Source organism: Chenopodium album, chromosome 14 (assembly GCF_948465745.1).
Source record: "Chenopodium album chromosome 14, dcCheAlbu1.1, whole genome shotgun sequence".
Classification (NCBI taxonomy): domain Eukaryota; kingdom Viridiplantae; phylum Streptophyta; class Magnoliopsida; order Caryophyllales; family Amaranthaceae; genus Chenopodium; species Chenopodium album.
Window position 1 is genome coordinate 28,431,436 of NC_137847.1, and position 22,511 is coordinate 28,453,946.

Sequence of the window (22,511 nt, forward strand, 5' to 3'; positions counted from 1 at the left end):
TTATCGCCTTTTTGAAATGCTTTCTTTTCAATGTTCCGGTCGTGGCAATCCTTAGTGCGATTCTTATAGTTGCTAGCACACTCATAGGCTTCCAACCTTAGCTCTTCAAGCTCATGCAAATCAAGCCATCTTTGCTCTCCCGCGCTAGCCAAGTCGAAATTAATCTTCTTGATTTCCCATTGGGTTCGGTGCTCAAGCTCCACCGGTAGATGACAAGATTTTCCATACACTAGACGGTATGGAGTTGTGCCTATTGGGGTCTTGTATGTCGTTCTATATGCCCATAGAGCGTCATCAAGCTTTTCCGACCAATCCTTCCTATTCTTTGCAACCGTCTTCTTGAGGATTAGCTTTATTTGACGGTTAGACACTTCCGCTTGTCCACTTGTTTGTGGATGATAGGTAAGGCCGAATCTTTGATGGACCCCGTTCTTTCTTAGCATCTTTTGAAAAGCACTATGAACAAAATGTGAACCATTGTCGCTTACCACCGCCCTTGGAATACCGAATCTTGGAAATATGACTTTTTTGAACATTTTCATGACAACCTTGTGGTCATTAGTTGGGGAGGCAATGGCTTCCACCCATTTTGATACATAGTCAACCGCCACAAGGATGTATTGATTCCCATGAGAATTTGGGAATGGCCCCATGAAATCCATACCCCATACATCAAATACCTCAACCTCAAGAATCGGTTGTTGAGGCATCTCATTGCGCTTGGATATGTTGCCGGTTCGTTGACACCGGTCACAAGTCTTCACAAATCCCCAAGCGTCCTTGAAGATGTGAGGCCACCACAAACCGCTATGCTAGATTTTCGTAGTTTTGTTGGCTCCCATATGCCCTCCACATAGATCGGAATGGCACATCTTGAGCACTCCTTGCACTTGTTCATCCAGGACACACCTACGGAGCAAACCATCTACTCCTCGTTTGTAGAGAATGGGATCATCCCATACATAATGTCTTGATTCCCTTTTTAGCTTCTTCCTTTGATTCTTGGAGAAATTGGGTGGGCATTCTCCACAAGCCAAGTAGTTCACCAAGTCGGCGAACCAAGGAAGCTCCTTTTCATTCAAGATGTAAAGCACATCATCTCTCAATTCATCACATATAGGGATTTCATCATCACTAGCTTGCACATTCTCTAGTCGGGAAAGATGGTCCGCAACCACATTCTCGGCCCCCTTTTTATCACGGATTTCAACATCAAATTGTTGGAGAGATAGGACCCACCGAAGAAGACGTGGCTTGGATTCTTTCTTTGCAATAAGGTACCTAATGGCTGCGTGATCGGTATAAACAATAGTTTTGGAACCAATGAGGTAGTTCCAAAACTTCTCAAAAGCATGAACCACGGCAAGAAACTCTTTCTCCGTTGTGGTGTAGTTCCGTTGAGCTTCATTCAAGGTCTTAGACATGTAGTAAATCACGTGAAGCCTCTTATCTACCCTTTGCCCCAATACTCCTCCAATCGCAACATCACTTGCATCGCACATAAGTTCAAATGGAAAATCCCATCTTGGCCCTTGCACAATTGGAGTTGAGATTAAAGCCTCCTTTAATTTGTTGAAAGCTTGGAGACACTTTTCATCAAAAATAAAGATGGCATCCTTTTGAAGAAGAGCATTTAGGGGTCTAGCAATTTGTGAGAAATCCTTGATGAATCTTCTATAGAACCCGGCATGCCCCAAAAATTACCTTACTCCTCTCACATTAATTGGTGGCGGTAGCTTCTCTATCACTTCAACTTTGGCCTTGTCGACCTCAATCCCCTTGCTTGAAATCTTGTGACCAAGGACAATTCCCTCTTCCACCATAAAGTGGCATTTTTCCCAATTCAAAACCAAATTGACCTTCTCACATCTTGCCAAGCACTTGCCCAAGTTGGACAAACAATCCTCGAATGAAAGGCCCCCTACCGAGAAATCATCCATGAAAACTTCCATTTCGGCTTCAAGCATGTCCCCAAAAATACTCATCATGCATCTTTGGAAGGTTGCCGATGCGTTGCAAAGCCCGAAGGGCATCCTCCTATATGCAAAAGTTCCATAGGGACAAGTAAAAGTTGTTTTCTCTTGGTCATCCGGGTTTATAGGGATTTGAAAGAAACCCGAATAACCATCAAGGAAGCAATAATACTTGTGCTTGGTTAGTCTTTCAAGCATTTGGTCGATAAAAGGGAGAGGAAAATGATTCTTGTTGGTGGATGCATTTAGACATCTATAGTCTATGCATATCCTCCAACCGGTCACCGTTCTAGTTGAAATGAGATCACCATTCTCATTTTCAACTACGGTCATTCCTCCCTTTTTAGGGACCACATGAATGGGGGAAACCCATCTAGAACTCGAAATGGGGAAGATGATGCCGGCATCAAGGAGTTTGGTGATTTCTTTCTTCACCACCTCCCCTATTTGAGGATTGAGTTTCCTTTGCCTCTCAATGGAAGACTTAGCACCCTCCTCAAGTGTTATGTGGTGCATACATAAAGCGGGACTAATACCTTTGAGGTTATCTATGGTATATCCTAAAGCACCTTGGTGGTCTCTCAAAACACCACATAACATTTGAGTTTGGCACTCGTTCAAAGAAGAATTCACAATAACCGGAAAAGTTGAATTGGGGCCCAAAAACTCATATCTTAGGTGTGATGGTAGAGGTTTCAACTCTACCATTGGAACACCCTTACCTTCTCTTGAGGTAGCTACTTCTAATGCATCATGTGTTGTGATTCCCATGCACACTTGCTCATCGCTTGATTCTGTACTTCCTTCAAGCATCTCTTCATACAATGTCATCTCTTTGCTTTGGTCACTTATCTTTTCCTTGTTCAAAAGGACATTCTCAAGGTCATCATTAGTAGTGAGCAAGTGCTCATGCATGGAAGTTAAAATAGAATCAATAGTATCAATCATCATGCAATTATCAAGATTAGAGCTTGGATATTTCATGCTCTCATTCAAGTCAAATTCTATTACCTCATCTCCTACTTTTAGTGAAATTTTAGCACTTTTAACATCTATTAAAGCACCCGAAGTACCAAGAAAAGGTCTTCCTAGAATTATTGGAATGTTTACATCTTCGTCCATCTCTAACACAACAAAATCCACCGGGATTACAAACTTTCCCACCCTTAGAGGAACATCCTCTACCTTACCCTTTGGGAATTTCATAGAGCGATCGGCCAATTGTAGGGTGATGTTGGTGGGTAGAAGTTCCCCTATCCCAAGTCTTTGGTTTACCGAGTATGGCATTAGGCTAACACTAGCCCCTAGGTCACACAAAGCATTATCAATTTGCATCTTGTATATTGCTCATGGGATAGAAAAGTTACCGGGATCTTTCAATTTGGGTGGCATCTTGTTCATGATAATTGCACTACGATTCTCGGTGAGATTCACCGTTTCAACCAATTCACACTTTCTCCTTCCACTCAAAATGTCTTTTAAAAACCTAGCATAATTAGGCATTTTCTTGATAGCATCGGTAAAAGGAATTGAAAGATGAATTTGCTTCAATGTCTCAAGAAACTTTCCAAATTGCACATCTAATTTGTTTCTAACAAATATATGAGGATATGGTAGCTTTTGCAATTGTTTTGTTTCCCTCTCTTTTTCTCTTTTCTCTTCACTCTCTTTTTCAAAATCATTCTCTTTTTCACACTCTTTTTCTTTCTCACATTCTTTTTCTCTTTCACTCTCTTGATTTTTCTCTTTTTCTTGCTCACAATCACTCTCAAGGGGAGGCTCACTCATGTTCACTCTCTCATTACTTTTTTTAGGAGCACTCTCTTCCAACACCTTCCCACTCCTAGTAGATATGGCATTAACGGGCCTCTTAGGATCTAGTCCTTGGGGTGGAAGCTTGGAAGTGCTAGCCCCTTCCTTCAAAGCATTGGCCAATTGTGAAATTTGAGTTTCAAGCATTTTATTATGAGTCATTACTTCATTAAACTTCTTGTCACTCGTGGCCATGAAAGTGTTGAACATTTTGGTTTGACTTTCCATCATTTCCTTTAGATTGGACTTACTAGGTGGTGCTTGGGCATAACAGTTATCTTGGGGAGCTCTATTACCTCTCACATTTGAATTGGAAGCATTTTGATTAGAAAAACCTCTATTGTTATTGTTGTTCCAATTATTCCTATTATTAGAGTTCCCCCCTTGGTGATATTGGCCTTGATTCCCATAATTCCCATGATTATTATGGTTATGGTTACCATAACCACCTTGTTGGTTGTAGTTACCTTGGGGATTTTGGTCCCTTTGGCTCCTATTACCCCATTGGTTTTGGTTATGGTAATCATAATCATTTCCTCTTTGGTTATAAGCATTTCCCCCTTGTTCCCTTCGATTAGGTGGTAAATATCTTTGATTGTCATTCCTAGGTCTATTATCATAAGACAAAGCATTGACTTGTTCATTTCATTATCATTACCCTCTTCATAATGGGATTGGGGTTGGGAATCATAATTACAAGAAGAGGTATCATGGTCATATGACCCACAATTTTCACAAAACAAACACCCATGTGGCATGTTATTAGAAGTAGAAGGAGAAGAGTTAGAACTCATACCTCTCCCCTTAGATTGGGAGGGATGCTCTTGTTGTGAAGTGGAAGTCTCTAGGTTTTCCTTGATAGATGTCATCTCCTTGCCAAGATTGGCTATTTGAGATGTCAAATTATTGATGGCGTTGAGGTGATCGACGGAGTAGACCGCATTCCCTCCTTTTCTTAAAGACTCCCTCTCTCCTTCTTGCCAATCCATGTGGTGTCTCACCACGTCCTCAATTATCTTGATGACTTGCTCCTCCATTTTGTTCATAATCGGGCCACCCGCTCCCGCATCCAAGCTAGTCTTTCCTTGTGGGCTCAAGCCCCCATAGAAAATTTGAAGCACTTGATATGATGGAATGCCATGATGAGGGCACTCCCTTTGATATTCCTTGTATCGTTCCCATGCCTCATATATGGTTTCACTAGCCCTTTGACGGAAGCCTTAGATCAAAGCCCTTGCCTCGGCCGTCTTCTTTTGAGAATAGAATCTCCCTAAGAAAGCCGTGGTGACCTCGTCCCAAGTTCTCAAGGAGTTAGGCCTCACCTCCTTCTCAAGCCATTCAAGAGCCCTTCCTATCAAAGAAAAAGGAAATAGCTTTAGTCTCACAAACTCTTGAGTTACCCCATTTACCTTGATTGTGTTGCAATATTTCTCGAACTCGTTCAAGTGTGCAAGAGGGCTCTCATGTTTTGCTCCACTATATTGCCTCCTTTAAATCAAATTTATCATCGTGGGCTGAATCTCGAAGTCATTGGCTTGAGTGACGGGTGGAGCAATGCTGCTTGAAGCTCTATAAGCTCCTGGAGTTCCCAACTCCTTTAAAGGTCTTTGAGGTGGTGGTTCCGCGTCACCCATTTGATCTCGATCCTCCTCGAAATTGGTCTCTCTAGTTGGGGGAGTATTGAACGGCCTAGAACCGGCTCTTTTTCTCCTTCTATAAGTTTGTTCAATCTCGGGATCGTAAGGTACCAAGATCCTGTTATGAGTTCTGTGCATACACTCTCAACAAACACAATTAGTACCAAGGCTACAAGTGTAGCCAAAAAGAAACAAATCTTTTTGAAATTTTTATGGTTTATGGTGAACTAGACTCAAGTAACCAATTAGCAATCAACAACACCGCTCCCCGGCAACGGCGCCATTTTGATGGGCGTTAGAACGGCCGCACATTCCACACTCGATCAAACACATTTATTAACAAACACTTTACAAACCAAGCATAATGACAAGTAAGAGTTCGGTCCACAAGGAACGGGATATGGTTGCTAAAGATCTTAACACTTAAGCTAATTCGAAGTCAATGGTGAATTGGGGTTCGTCAAGTAGACAAACAAACTATGGTTCTAAATCAATGGATTAAAAACACTAGGGAATGGGATCCACTCAACCAAGGCAATTAGGCAAACGGGGAGTAAAATAGATAAGATATAGCAAGGACTATATGTAAAATCAGCCTCATGCAATGAGAAAACAACTCACACTACTGAACTTAGATTCCTCATTAGTCTAGCAATAGAAGATACATAATCAAATTGCAATAAGTAATGACATACTCAATTTACACTTCCATGTCAAATTAGCCATATCATGCTATCAAGCTCCTAAGTCAAGGGTAGCTAATCCTATCATGAAGAACTAACAAGCAATCTCATATAATCAATTTAATTGCAATACAAACATCATGTTTCTCCCATATTTGCATAACTAACCCAAAAGGTTGAGTTTCCCCCAACCCCTAGCAAGAAGACTACTCACAACTCATATTTATCAACATGCAATCAACAATTAGGGTTCTAACTACTTCAATAATTGGGGAAAAGTGGTTAACGATTGAAATAACTATCATCTAACAACAAATTACAAAGAACTAAGAAGATTTAAATAACATGCAAAAGCAAATGAAATCAGAAATTAAGTAGAAAAAGGTTGGAGAAATTACTAATTGAAGCTTGAAATTGAATAACAATGGAGGAACTTGTCTTCTACAATGATTGAGATTGAGAATTCCAAACTAATAATTGAAATCTAACTAATGATTTGAGAGTATTTATGTTTCTACAATTACAAACTAAGAGGAAGTACTCAAAACTTGGCTGCTGCACAATTGAGTAAAAGGGGGTATTTATACGACCCTCAAATAAAAAAGACGGAGAAAACAAGAGTCGGGTACGGCTACAGGGGCGCACGGACGTGCCACCCTAAGCACGGCCGTGCAAAATCGGGCAGTAGCTTCAACTTAGGCCAAGTGAGATGCACGGCCGTGCAGCTTCTGGCACGGACGTGCTGGCTGACTTGCACGGACGTGCTTAAGCCTTGCACGTCCGTGCCAAATCAGGCAGTGGCTTGACTTGGCTGGGACATGGCACGGCCGTGCAGGGTCTTCTAAGCCCTTTTCTTCACATTCTCTTCAGTTTTGCTCCTTTGTCACGGCTTCTAACCTCGGTTTGTTATCCATATGCTTCAAATCATCGGTTTTTGGACCTAAAAACTCAACAAAAACACTAAAAACCCGTGAATCAAGGGATACACAAAAATTGAATGAAAATAGGATAGAAGTGAACCAAAATGCTAATATATCAAGTAAACAAGGTTCAAAAATCACCCTAAAATCGTATCAAATAACAAGTTATCAGGGTGCCACAGTTCATGATCATGTTTTCAAAATGATCGGCCTTATTCAAAGTATGGAGAAACTGGGGCACCCATACAGTGATGAGATGGCAACAGACATCATTCTCCACTCACTTCCAGAAAGTTTCAACCAGTTTATCATGAACTTTAACATGACTGCGACTGCAAAGACTATGAATCAATTACACGCAATGCTGATTAGTGTTGAAAAGCAAATCCCTAAGGAACCTAAGAAGGAAGTTCTTATGATTCAAAAGGGAAAGGGGTTCAAGAAAAAGGGGCAAAAGGCTAGTGCCAAGAGCAAGGGCAAGCAAGTTGCCAAGGCTCCTGAGAAGCCTAAGGCGAATCCAAAACCTAAGGCTGCAAGTGAAAGTGAATGCTTTTACTACAAGAAGAAGGGGCTTTGGAAAGGCTATTGCCAGAAATACCTTGACTTCCTTAAGAAGAATGGAGCATCAACCTCAGAAATTGCAAAGAAGTGAGGCTAGCAAGGAAGTGAAGCTTGAAGGTGCACTAGAAATTTTCAAGTGGCCAGAGATAGCTTCATAGTTTTATTTTCTGATCAGTTTATCATGATTTTAGAACATTTTCCAGTTTTTGATGAGACAATTTTCAGTGTTAGTTTGAATCCTGATTTGGTTTTACTTGGCTTGGACAAGTGTTGATCCATGACCAAGGTAATAAATTGTTTTCATTTTTCTAGATATGAGTTATTTTGTTTTATAACATTGATATAAGTAGATCACAAAAGCAAAATTAGATGATTTAAAGTAAACTTACATAGTACAAAGTAAGATTAGGTCACATAAACCATTTTGCACATCCAAAGTTATATTGGGTGGACACTTATTCTAAATTGATTATGAATCACTTGAGAATTAAAAGTCATGCTTGACAAGGGAATAATCGCGTCGTCAAACGACTACACCTAGATCAAATACAATTTATACAACCTAAACAAACCTAATACGAGTATAAGGCAAGCATAGGGGTCGAACCACAGAGAACGGTTAAACACCACCAAATGTTATCGACAATTAAGCTAGTCCGGAATAGGAGATAAATAAACTAAAGTCTAAAAATGCTAAAACAAGAAATAAAACATTAAGGGAAATGGTTTAGGTATAGCATTCACTTGAACATAAACAAAAGCATAGAAGTTGAATTAATTATGAACTAAACATGCTCAAATATCGAAATAAAGGGTCCAATCAAGCCGCCTTCCGGGGTCAATTGGCTTCTCCTAACATAGCCTCTATGTTTCCACATTAGAACCATATACTAGGAGATACTATTAAATAACAATCGATAACAATGAACCTTAACTAAGTCAACTTCCGTTCCTTGTTAGCAAAGATTCACCTTTAATCAACTAACAACATGCATTTTGCAAGTAGATTAAAGAATATCAAGCATATAAAGACTTTAATCACAAATAAATCAACTCTAAACCTAGAACATGCTCAAGATCCAACTACACCACAACCATCCCCTCAACTCTGAATTTCGACTCCAGTTGTGCGCCTTCTGACAGGGCTGCGCGGCCGCGAAGCTCCAATAAAATTGGGGCTAAATTGAGGTAATTAATTGCAATTGCGAGGCTGCAAATTCCGATTGATGGGAGATTATTGCGAGGTGAGAACAGGGGAAGGTTGAGAAGGCGTTGGTGGCTGCTGTAATTGGGGTTGTTGATGAGTGTGTGGTCGATGTGCGTGGCTGGGATTGGTGGTGGTTTGGGAGGCTGCGATTATTGGTGGTTGGTTGCGGGTGAGGTGCGAGGTGCTGTTAATTTGTGTGGTGAAGGGGGGGCAGCAATGGTGGAGCTGGTGGTTTGTGGTGGTGAGTGGTGCTGCGTGGGTGTTGGTGTTGCGGGGTGTTGATAATTGTTGGTGGTATTATTGCGAGGTGGCTGTGCAGGTGAGTGAGTGGGCTGCTGTTTTGTGTGGTGGTTTGAGGAGTAGGGGAGAAGCAGGGGACAGTGAGTGGTGTGTGTGTGCGTGGCTTGTGGTGGAGGATAAGGTAGGGTGTGGTGATGGATAAGGGGCAGCAGGGGTATTGGTTAGGGGCAGCTGCTTGCTTGTGAGCTTGTGCCTCGAACCTTGGACTCGGACCTTGAACTCGGACCTCCGACCTCCGAGCACGATCCTACACAACCAAATAAACATAAGGGAGAATCGGGACAAAGAATAAAATAAAATAAATAAAATAGAAATAAATAAAAATGAAAATAAGAAAAGGACGAAATAAAATAAAACCAAGACAAATAAAATAAAATAAATAAAATAGAAATAAATAAAATAAAATAGGAAAATAGACTAAAACTAATAAAATAAAGAAAATAAACTAAAACACACCAAAATTACCAAAATAAACCAGAGACTTTATTAAAGAGAAAACAAGAGAATAAAAGGAAAAATAAGGGAAAATAAACACGAAAATAACCTAAATACTACCCCTACGAGTGACATAAATATCACTTATCAAATTCCCCCAAGCTAAACCTTTGCTCGTCCTCGAGCAAAGCTAAGGCAAAAGAGAACAAGATGGAATTATTGAAACCAAAAGAAACAAAAATAGAAACAAAGAGAAAGAATGTACACTAACTCACTGTCGTAGGAATCACGGTTGTTTTTAGCTACAACAAGCCCTTAAAACCTCAAAGTCGCCTATGAGGACGAGTGAGGTCTCGTGAGGGTTTCCTAAGAGCTTACCCCACAACTCTCGACAAAAGCCAAGGCAAGACAACAAAAGGAAAAGGAAAAGATACACGAAGAGAAAAAGCAAAACACAAGCTTATATATGGACAAGAGATAAGGACAAGTACTAATGAATGCAAACCTTTCTAAATGGACAAATGTATGCACGTTCCAAGATGTCAATGGTTGATTGAAACATAACACATGCTAAGCATAGAGAACTACTTAGGACTCAATCCACCCTAGCCCCAACCAATCGGGCCACGTTCTCTCCACTAGATTCAAATCAACCCTTAAGCTAGCTTCTCAAGATTCCACGAAAGAACCGGAAAAAGATAAAGAAATGACAAATTTGAGAAGGTAATCCCGACATCTCAACTATGCATACTCTTTCCATAGGTTTGAAGTCTATCTCCCTCCACCGTTCTTTTGACCTAACCCACTAGAGTCTAAGGGTCTTTTTATTGGTTGTAACGTAAGGCTAAGGGTTAAGGCGAGGTAAAAATTTAAAATTTGGTGAAATTTCCTAAGTGAAGCAAAAAGTGCGGCCGACACTCAAAAATAACTCAAGAATTCACTAAATATCAAGCAAAAATACCACTAATGCCATTCCCCAAAGCTTATTCAACACAAACACACAATATTCCCCCCAAGCTTGAACAAAGCATTGTCCTCAATGCTTAAACTAAGGAAAAAAATGAAACCAACTAAAATATTTTTGCTTTTTTTTTTTTTTGTTTTTTTTTCAATTTTTTTTTTCTCTTTTTTTTTAACTTTATTCAATGTCCTTGCCTTTTTAACTTTGGACGGCTTTTTCCTGAAACTTCATTTGATTTCCATAAATTTGCATATTACTTTACAAGCTCAACTCTAACCAAATCTCAAAATGCATCCTGTCTATGATCAACAACTCAAAACTCAAACCTCACATGCCAATGCTTCACTAACTAAAAGGTTGGTAAACATAGGCCATTAGGTTTGTAATGTGGTTTAAACAAGAGCGGGAAACATAAGGCTCAAATTGGTTAGCAAGTAGGTTTATGCAAAATAGAAAATCAAATTTGTAACAAAATAAAAAGAAGATAAAGAAAAATGAGAAAGAAGTGCCCTTTTCCTCCCCTAGAGTGCTTCGGTCACGATCTTGGGAGCTATAAGTCAAAACAAGGATCAAGACATGCATAGCTAAGGATCCAAATGTGCCACACAACAAAGTGATGAAGGCTAGAACAATGTTACCTCACACGGGATTATAACTAAGCAAATACCAACCAAGGGTGCCAAATCCACTATAGAGAGCAACACCATCTTACCACATACCCGTGAACTAAGGCTTCATGGCGCCCTAAAAGTTCTTAACCCGGCTACCTTAGCATGTAATATCCTAGAGTCAACCAATGACACTCTCAAACCGTGCACACATTAACCACTTAGGAAGAAAGGCATTCAAGAGTAAACAAATCCAAAAGATATAATGTCCAATTAAGAACAAACAAAACACAATTTTGCTAAACTTGCCTTGAAGTAAACAAAAAAATCTCTTTTGGATTTTCCAAAAGCATGAAAAACATGGAAATGCATATACTCAATGCATGACATATATGAATCAACATCCCACCAAACATGATAGAATACCCTCCCCCAAGCTTGAATGAGGCAACATACTCAAACATAGACCAAATAATCCATGGGAGGGGAAAAGGAAGAGATAAAACCACAAACCAACACATGTCCAACAAGGCATCAACCATTAGAGAAAGAGCAAGGAAAGATGTTACCGGATATTAGGTGGGTGTAAATACCCGCAAATGACCCAAATAAACCTTTCAAGACTAAATTCCTCTAGTATCGAATCTCGCCCTCCATGTGCTAGCATTTGCGGTGCCAATCTTCTTTGATTCTTAATCCAAACCAATGCACCAAAGTATACCAAGTCATGTACCTAGCAAAAGGCACACAAACATTTCCATGAGAGAAAATCTATTCTAAAAAGAAAAGAAAATGAAAGCAATAAAACACGGGTTACTTCCCGCAAAGGCTTGCTTAACGTCCAAGCATGACCAATCTAGTAAATAACCCGACAAAGAACGCAAAAGCTTGTCATATGCACCGGCAAACATATCAAGAAAAAGAGCATACGCGATGCTCATATGACAAGCAAACATAAAGTACAAGGAGACTTTATGTTTGAGAGAAGGGGGAAAAGTAAAAGTAAAAGAATCAAAAGAAAAATCAATAAAATAAGAAGAAAAAGAAAGATAGGGAGGCAAACTATCCTCACAAAAATCTTTTTGGTTGGCATTATAACTCTTTTCCTCATCAACAATAAAAGAGTTGGGGGCTTCGGAAGCATGGATAGGAAGAGGATTCCTAAGCGGTTCTTTGAGAAAAGAAGGGAGGAACATAGGATAGTAGGGGATATGGTTAAACCTTTGGGAGAAAGGTGTATGAGTAAGGGGAAAAGGGGTAGCTACTCCCTCACCACAAGGTCTCACATCACTAATGAGGGCATGGAAATCAATCATGGAATCCTCAAATGAAGAACCCTTACGATCTATATCTCCCTCAAGCTCAAAAACTCCAAATGATTCAACCTCAACCTCCTCTTCACCACATTGAACAACATTTCCCATACATTTCTCAAGGCCTACCATATCAAATCCAAGAGTGAATGGGGGCAAATTTCTCTCAAACTCATCTCTTTCCAATGAAGCCTTATCAATGAACTCACTCATAAGGTTATGGGCTACCGTTTGAAACTCAAGAAATATTTGTGCCATAATCTCAATTGAGTCCAAATCATCATGGATAGACGAGTCAAAATCTTGCTCATTGGAATCATCTAGGGGACTATGGGGCACACCTTTAGAATTCATGCAAAAATCGGATGCAATATGAGAAAGAACATGCACTTCATCATCATTAGAATGTACCTCATTACATTGAGCTATAGAGGGAGGGGAGTTGAAATCATGCATTACATGGTCACTATGGGGAGCATCAAACACATCATGGGAATTCATATTAGACAAATCATGACAATTACCATCAACATTAATAGCATTAGAATCCCGAACATAAGTCTCATGATTGGCCCTCTCCCAATCAAAATTATCCCTAGCTAACCATGAATAGAAATCCCAAGCTTCATCCGAAGACATAGTTTCAAGACCACCATTTAACATATTATCAACCACTCCTCTAAAATGCTCATTTAATCCTAAATTAATGACTTCACAATAATCACCCTTGGTAAAACCTTTAACACCATCCAAGAAATCCTCAAGTCTATTAAAATACACCCAAAACGGTTCATTATCAAATTGAGGAATAGAAATACAAGCCATTTTTTCAAATAAAGCAACACAAATAAAAACCAAAAAATAGAAAGATAACTATACACAATGGACTAGTCTCAATAAGATAACACAACGGTAATGGAAGCCGTTCCCCGGCAACGGCGCCAATTTGACAAGGGAATAATCGCGTCGTCAAACGACTACACCTAGATCAAATACAATTTATACAACCTAAACAAACCTAATACGAGTATAAGGCAAGCATAGGGGTCGAACCACAGAGAACGGTTAAACACCACCAAATGTTATCGACAATTAAGCTAGTCCGGAATAGGAGATAAATAAACTAAAGTCTAAAAATGCTAAAACAAGAAATAAAACATTAAGGGAAATGGTTTAGGTATAGCATTCACTTGAACATAAACAAAAGCATAGAAGTTGAATTAATTATGAACTAAACATGCTCAAATATCGAAATAAAGGGTCCAATCAAGCCGCCTTCCGGGGTCAATTGGCTTCTCCTAACATAGCCTCTATGTTTCCACATTAGAACCATATACTAGGAGATACTATTAAATAACAATCGATAACAATGAACCTTAACTAAGTCAACTTCCGTTCCTTGTTAGCAAAGATTCACCTTTAATCAACTAACAACATGCATTTTGCAAGTAGATTAAAGAATATCAAGCATATAAAGACTTTAATCACAAATAAATCAACTCTAAACCTAGAACATGCTCAAGATCCAACTACACCACAACCATCCCCTCAGTGGGGATATTACTCACTAATCATGACAATAACAAGATTAATCAACAAATAATCAAGAATCAACATGATCAACAAGCAATGAAAGAAAATCAAAATAAGCAAATAAAACTAAATACAAAAACAAAGAAAGAGAGTAAGAGGTTGCTCATTAATTGAAGATGAAGATTTGCAAAGATTCAATCAAGCTCCTTCTTCAATATCCAAGTTCATCAATGGAAAAACCCTCACTTTCTCTCTCTAAACTACTCTAATTCTAATCTAAACCTAGAGAGAGAAGCTCTCCTAAAACTAAATTAGAGAGTAGAATAATGGGTATTTATACTAACTTCATAAAACTAGGAAAAATAGAAAAATAAAAGAAGAAAATAAAATAAAGAAAGAAAAGGAAATAAAAAGAAAATAAAAGAGAAAAGAAATAAAAGAGAAAAGAAAATCAGAAAAGGAAAAGGAAAACAAATAAACATAAAAAGAAAAAGAAAAATCAAAATAAACCCACAATTCCCCCCAAAACATCAGACACAATTCCCCCCACAAATAATCCCATGCACCATACTTCACCAAGCTCCACCATCAATTATCTTCATTGCATCACCACCGTCCGATTTCACCCAAGCACCAAATGAACGGTTATCACCACCAATCGCATCATCAACGCCTACTATGAGCATCAATCAAGGCCGTTGGTCTTCATTAACAATCGCGTGCGAAGCTCGTGATGTGGTTCAAATTGAACCCCGATTTACGCGCCCGCGAAGACACCGCGCAGAGGTCGCGCAAACTTACTGCCTCAACTCTGAATTTCGACTCCAGTTGTGCGCCTTCTGACAGGGCTGCGCGGCCGCGAAGCTCCAATAAAATTGGGGCTAAATTGAGGTAATTAATTGCAATTGCGAGGCTGCAAATTCCGATTGATGGGAGATTATTGCGAGGTGAGAACAGGGGAAGGTTGAGAAGGCGTTGGTGGCTGCTGTAATTGGGGTTGTTGATGAGTGTGTGGTCGATGTGCGTGGCTGGGATTGGTGGTGGTTTGGGAGGCTGCGATTATTGGTGGTTGGTTGCGGGTGAGGTGCGAGGTGCTGTTAATTTGTGTGGTGAAGGGGGGGCAGCAATGGTGGAGCTGGTGGTTTGTGGTGGTGAGTGGTGCTGCGTGGGTGTTGGTGTTGCGGGGTGTTGATAATTGTTGGTGGTATTATTGCGAGGTGGCTGTGCAGGTGAGTGAGTGGGCTGCTGTTTTGTGTGGTGGTTTGAGGAGTAGGGGAGAAGCAGGGGACAGTGAGTGGTGTGTGTGTGCGTGGCTTGTGGTGGAGGATAAGGTAGGGTGTGGTGATGGATAACGGGCAGCAGGGGTATTGGTTAGGGGCAGCTGCTTGCTTGTGAGCTTGTGCCTCAAACCTTGGACTCGGACCTTGAACTCGGACCTCCGACCTCCGAGCACGATCCTACACAACCAAATAAACATAAGGGAGAATCGGGACAAAGAATAAAATAAAATAAATAAAATAGAAATAAATAAAAATGAAAATAAGAAAAGGACGAAATAAAATAAAACCAAGACAAATAAAATAAAATAAATAAAATAGAAATAAATAAAATAAAATAGGAAAATAGACTAAAACTAATAAAATAAAGAAAATAAACTAAAACACACCAAAATTACCAAAATAAACCAGAGACTTTATTAAAGAGAAACAAGAGAATAAAAGGAAAAATAAGGGAAAATAAACACGAAAATAACCTAAATACTACCCCTACGAGTGACATAAATATCACTTATCAATGCTTGATAAGGTAAGATGACCAAGTTGCCTTTTAGTTGAAAGGGTAAAAGAGCTAAAATGACCTTTTGGAACTCATACATATGATGTGTGCGGACCATAAGTTCAAGGATTAGCAAATAGATTAAACAATTTCATTGCTTTTACTAACGATTTAAGTAACTATATCGATAATTACTTAATGAAGTAAAGCTTGGAATCATTGAAATGTTCAAGAATTCCAAAATGAAATGTAAAATCAGTTTGAGATAAGCAATTTAACACCACAATATGATTGTTGTGATAAATGTTTAACTCAAAATCAATGATCATCTAAAGGAATTGTTGAATTAGTTCACAATCCAGAAACATTACTATTACAATGTATGTTTATAAAGAAGGAATCAAACTTTGCTTGCCATGGTTCGATCCTAGATTAGCTTTAATGATTTACAAATATCGTTTGAGGATATGCATTACAACAAAAATTGCGAATATACTAAACAAAAAACTTAACCAAAGAAGTAGAAAAAGATGTCATAAGAGTTATGATTTGGAAATGTTCTAAAAGTTATCTTTTCAAAACAGGATTAAGGGTTATGAAATAAATGTAAAATGTTTACAAAGATGAAATAATAGACCCTAAATTAGAAAAATAGTTCTTCATGGGTTTTCTCATGGAAACTAAGAGGTATTATTTCTACAATCGTGTAGAAAACAAAGTGTTTGTTGCTCGCGATAATGTCTTTATAGAAAGAAATCTCTTCCTACAAAGCCAAGTGGGAGTAAAGTTAGATCTCAATGAGATTCGAGACGAGCAACAAAAGGATGTGAATAACATCACATCAGTGACGAAGGCATGTGAAATCAGTTAATTTGATAAACCATGTGTCGAAGCAAGCTAATTCCACTAGCGAGGCTTCTATCGTCCCAACTTGAATGAAAGGCTTCAAAGAGTTGAAGAGAATAATTCTATTTTTGCTCAAACCTATTGTAGGTTACTTGGGATCAAAACCAACAATTTGTTGAAATTCTGAGAAAAAGGTGGATTCTAAAATTTTTCAATTGGAATGGTTGGAATCCATGCCCTACAAGCAAGCTTTGGATAAGTGCCAACTCAAGAAATGGCTTAAAGCCAAGATATCCAGTATGGACTCCATGCCTATAAAGATGTGTTAGTCCATGATAGTCTTACAAATAGGGTCAAACCTATTAGATGCGTAAGCCTATTCGGATTCTTCTAGTGATTGCTGATTTCGATTACGAAGTTTAGCAATGGAGATCAAAATCACCTTCATGAAATGTTCTTGACGGATGGTATGTATATGATACAACCTAAGAATTTTGAAATCCAAAAATCCTAGAAAGTTTTGTGAACTTCAGAAATTCATTTATGGATTGAAGTAAGCATAATGGAGTTGAAACATTCGTTTCGACTAGGCAATCAAACAGTTTGATTTCCTCAAAGAACGATAACGAATATTGTAGAGAGAAGAATTTTAGTGGGAGCAATTGGTCTTCTTAGTCACGTATGTAGATGACATACATCTCATATGAAATGACATATCAATGCTTGAGTAAGTCAAGTAGTGGTTAGGGAGTTGTTTCTATATGAAAGACTAAGAGATATTGAGTGCATATTAGGAATTAGGATCCATGAAGTGATCTTGAAGAATGATTGGAAAACATCGAGAGACTTATGTTGATAAGGATCTCGACAAGTTTATGAAGCAAGACTCTAAGAGAGGATGTTTTCCCACGTTTCATGGTAGTACGCTCAGTAAAACTCAGTGCTTTCAAAAGCTAATAGAGTTGAGTTGTATGGATAGTGTACCTTATGCTTTTGCAAAAGGGTCCATTTTATGTGCCATGATATGTACAAAGCAAAATGTTACATATGACTAGTGCATGTGTAGCAAGTTTCAAGTAAATTTAGAACAAGCATACTGAAAGTTGCAAAGAGAAAATCCTTGAGTACTTGAGAAGGACTAAAGGAATTTTTCTAGCTAATGGTGTTAAAAGTGAATAAGTTGTCAACAGGTTATACGGATGCAAGTTTCCAAACAGGCAAGATGACTCTAGATGTTGATTTAGATGCACATTCGTGTCTGTATGAAGAAGGACAGTAAGCTTGAAAGAGTTCAAAGCAGAATACTGTTGCATACTCATTGTCAGAATATGTGTTTTAGCTACAGTAAGAGTAGTTAAGGAGGAAGTTTGGATCAAATTGTCTTGTGACTAAAAGGACACTTTTGCCAAAACAAATGAGTCAGGGTCACATCATAAATCCAAACAAATAGATATGAGATATCACCTCATTTATGAGATCAATGACAAGCGGAATATTGTGGTCTGCAAAGTTTTATTACTAGTGAGAAATCACTAAACCCCTTCCATAGACTAAGATATGAGAGTCATATTAAAGACTTGCATTGAAGCAAGTTATGTAATTCAAGTTGTATATGTTTTGAGAAAGCATATTACATAAGGAATGCATATATTTGCAGAATTATGTTTAAAATAGAAATTTCATTTCTCTTATTTAATTATGGTTTTGGAAATTAAATAAAATGTCCAAAATAATTATGGATTGATGGGCTTATCAGGTTAGTTTATTTAAATGACCTGGTGAATGAAACCCCACAGGTGAACAAAATTCATATATTATTTAAGTTCCTAGTTCGAAATCATTAAAGTGGACATAAATGATTTCAATAAATGGACTAGAATGTAAGATTGATTGGATAGCGCAGTTTCATGGGCTACAGGGGCATAGAGATGCTCGGTCGATCACTTGGATATGCATGAATGATGCATGATCGAACTATTGACCTACTTTGAAGTTCAAGTATAGAGCTTCCGGATATATTAGTGGATTCCTTTGACATGAGTGGAACATTGATTTCATTCAATGATTGATTTAACTGTGGTACACTCAAACGTCTTCCCGTAACTGGAGATTATAAAGTGTGTTTCCCGGTTTTTTCAAAAGTTGAGTGGGAGCCTTGTTGCCACAAGATTGGATTGAGTCTACCTATTAAATTAGGGAATGTGTCATGGCCGCTTGAAGAGGGAGAATTCAGAAAATACGTAGCCGCGTTCAAATGCATTACTCAGTAATCATTTGGTTTTGTAATTCTAACTCAGATTTAAAGAAACAATTTGTAGATTAATATGATCTCGACATGTGATGCAATCATATTATCAAATCGACACATATTAACTTAAGGAATTTGAATATTACACACTTGTCTCAGACAAGTGGGAGATTGAAGGATTTATGTCTTCGTCGTGTGCAATTACTAGATATATAAATGGATCAAATTATGGAGATAATTAAGTTCGGACATTTGGGTCGTCGTTTTATCATAGCTAGAGGTACTAACGATCTTTAGGCTAGTAAAATAGCTCAAAGCCCAATTGGAAAGATCCTATAAGGTCACACAAAGGGTCTAGATCGGGCACGAGAGGACAAGGCCCATGATGGGCCTCATCCTCTAGTATGGTCGGCCATATGGAGTAAGGTTGAGGGTTTTGGGCTTCCTAACCCTAGTCTAATTATAATGTGATTATAAATAGACTAGGTGCCTAGGGTTTGCTAAGAAGTATACAATTATCTGATCAGTGAGATCAAACCCTAATTAGCAAACACGAGACCAACCCCTCTCATACTCCTCTCTATCTCACGGCTCTCTCCTCCTCCCTTGGCGCCAGTGTGGTGGTTCGTGGTGGTGGTGGATCGTGGTGGTCGGCTTAGTCCATTAAAGGTGGTGATCGCGGTTTTCCTCAATCACTCGACCAATCTAGTATTGGTGGACGGCTCGTTTGAAACTCGTGGACTAAGTAAAGGAGCAATGCTTGGGGCTCTATTCTCTCCCTGATTTGTCAATCAATTGCTACGTGGAATTCACTCTTCAAAGGTATGATTATGTGTCTTGTGTGTTATGCATGTGTTCTTGGAATTAGGTACTTTTATGAATATGATTCATGATTTTCCGCTGCGTAGTACCTATAAACTCCTACACTTTTTACTTTGTTAAAGTTAGGCTAAAGTTTCAATGACATATCGAGGGACTTTAGACCAACGATGACATGATTGAGAGGAAATTACCCCCTAACTCCTTTTTTAAACCGATCTCTTCTCATGACTTGACATCACCCAGAACACCTTTACTTATAAAAGTGTTCTACAAATGCAAAGGATCAATCTAGATTCTTTAGCACGTTGAGACTAGAGATATCGTTTTCTAGCCTTAATAGCTACTTGTTACAAACACTTAGCGAACCAAGGATCGTTTCGACATCCTTAACCTTTCTGAAAGATTCTCTATTCTTTGAGAACTTCGCAGAATGAGTCTCGGATTTATTTCCTTGACTACTTTGATCATCGTCTATTCTAGACTCGATCAAAGTGGGGGCTGACTGTAGACACCTACTTTTGGCCTCTTGTCCTGAAAGGAAGTGCGATGATGTTACAAAAATCCGTTCTTTATGTTAGATCAAAGTTGAAGTGTTTATGGACTACCAAATGCATTATGAACTAAGTTGAAACCCATATTTGAGACCAATTTATCTTAGAGCCTTGTCCGATTACTAATTAGGCCTAAAACATGTTCATACATGTTTAAACTTGATTAATAACGGACCCAAATGCGGCAAATGCAATGATTGGATCCAATGGAACCTATATTGTTGAAAAACAAGCCAAACAGATAAACCAACCATCAAATTCCCATTCAAGGCCTATACATATGGATATCCCTTTCAAATATCTTTCCAACGGTACATTATAAGCCCAATTCCGAGCCAAAACGGAGAAGTTATGATCAAAACACTAAACCGGGCCCTAAAACCGACACCCTTGCACTCTAACGGCCATAACTTTTGATCCATAACATATTTAACCTAATACTAATGGAATTGGAAAGTAGAAATTCAGAGATTTCCAATGATATCTCACACGCCTTAATCCGACTCCGCAATCAAAAGTTATGGATGTTTTAAAAACGCATTTCGTATAAGGCAAACCGCAAACCAGCGCAACTCAATCAGTTGTGCGCGCCTGGCGCGCGCGACTCATTGAGATGCGCGTGGCACCCAGCGCGACTCAGAGAGTTGCGCGCGCCACCTAATTGTTCGGCTCTAAAACCCTAAACCTAGATCCCTACGCCTATAAATAGGGGTCTTCGTTCAACATTACGAGGACCGAAAAATTCAGAATTAAAACCCTAGTATTCTCAAAACCCTAATCTCTCAACTTCTCTTACTATCATACTACTTTTTCTTCTCTCTTCCCAAATACTTTCCAACCCTAATTGAATTCATTGAAGTCCTTGGATGTACGAAGAAGAAAGAAAGTCCATAAACACATTAAACGGAGATTTAACATAAAAGAAGAACGGTTAGTTTCCTGAGCACTTAGATAAATCATTTTTCCTTTATTGTTTAAAGAACTTTAATTGAATAATTAGTGTTGTTTGATCACTTTAAACAAAATTTTAATTAATTAATTCACATAGTACTCTTTCGTTAATCAAGACTAGGATTTGAATAATTAATTGTTGTTTTATGACTTAAAACAAGGCGAATATTGCTTATTTATTATTCTTTCACGAATATTGATTAAATAAGAATAACGACTTTTGCAATGTAATTCCTACATGATTAATGCGTTTAAATAAAATCAACTAACTTAGTTTTAGGTATCGCGTTGCATATATTGTTTGGTGATGAAATTGTGAAAAAGGAAGAGCTACTAGAGGCCGCACTAGGGCTAGAATAGCGATTCCTCCCTAAAAGGAACGTTATTTTTGTACCCTCGCTCCCAAACTCGTTTCTGGTTTATGTAGACCAATTTGGGCATGGGTAAACTTACGATTCGTGCTAATTAATCCCATGAACTCCACATGGGAGAAAGGCATGAACAAGGTTTATGAGTTTTCCTAAAACTCATTGGGGACTCCCTACTTGTTTCTTATAAAAAGTGTGATGACAAGATCAATTCTAATTCAAGGTTCCCCAAACAGTCAGGAATTAAAATCCTACTACACCTTAACAAGTGTAAAGTCCTAGGCTTTTAAAGAGCCAATGGGCATCTAAGGAAGGATCCCCTTACGATGGGAACACCCTGCTTACACTAGTCTCATATCTTCCCTTAGTGAGCATCTCAATAGTTCCACGAAGGAACAGGAAAAGAAAATGTTTTAGGCTACTCGACATCTTGACTATGCATCTCCTCTCCTTAGGCTACGACCCATAATTCTCGCCCCTAATAAGTGACTCAACCTCTAGGTCAAAAGGAATTTCAAAGGTTGTAACGTCAGGGCAAAAGGATGAGGGTAGGCTAAAATTTAAAATTTGGTGGTTTTCCTAATCAGTGAAGCAAAGGGTGATCAATCCTCAACACCATAATCAAGAAGTCACCAAACAAAAACAAACTAACACCCCCAAGCTTATTCAAAGCTATACTCACAATCATATATACAAAAAGCGTAAACGCTTCTCTCCCAAGCTTAAATGAAGCATTGTCCTCAATGCTTAGAAAGGGAGAATAATTCACAACAAAATATTTTTGAATTTCTCATTTGCACTTTTTTTTTTGTATTTTCATTTTTCAAAGCAATTGTCCTTGCCTCTTTTAACTATGGACGGCTCTTACAACTTTGCATTTATTAAGTCCTTGCCATTTTAAACTTTGGACGGATTTTTCCACTATTCATTTGCCATTATTCACAAAGTATTCACAACACAAGCTTGCTTACAAAAGTGAACCAATATCAAAACTTATATACCACAA

At 38.6% G+C, this 22,511-nt stretch overlaps 1 non-coding gene across 1 annotated transcript; it reads left to right on the forward strand.

Annotated features, from left to right (window-relative positions):
- The first annotated feature begins 4,919 nt into the window (after positions 1-4,919).
- Positions 4,920-5,025, forward strand: LOC145580564 (small nucleolar RNA R71). The gene has a single exon (XR_014099581.1). It is a non-coding gene; the product is annotated as a small nucleolar RNA R71 (small nucleolar RNA).
- Positions 5,026-22,511: the final 17,486 nt, after the last annotated feature.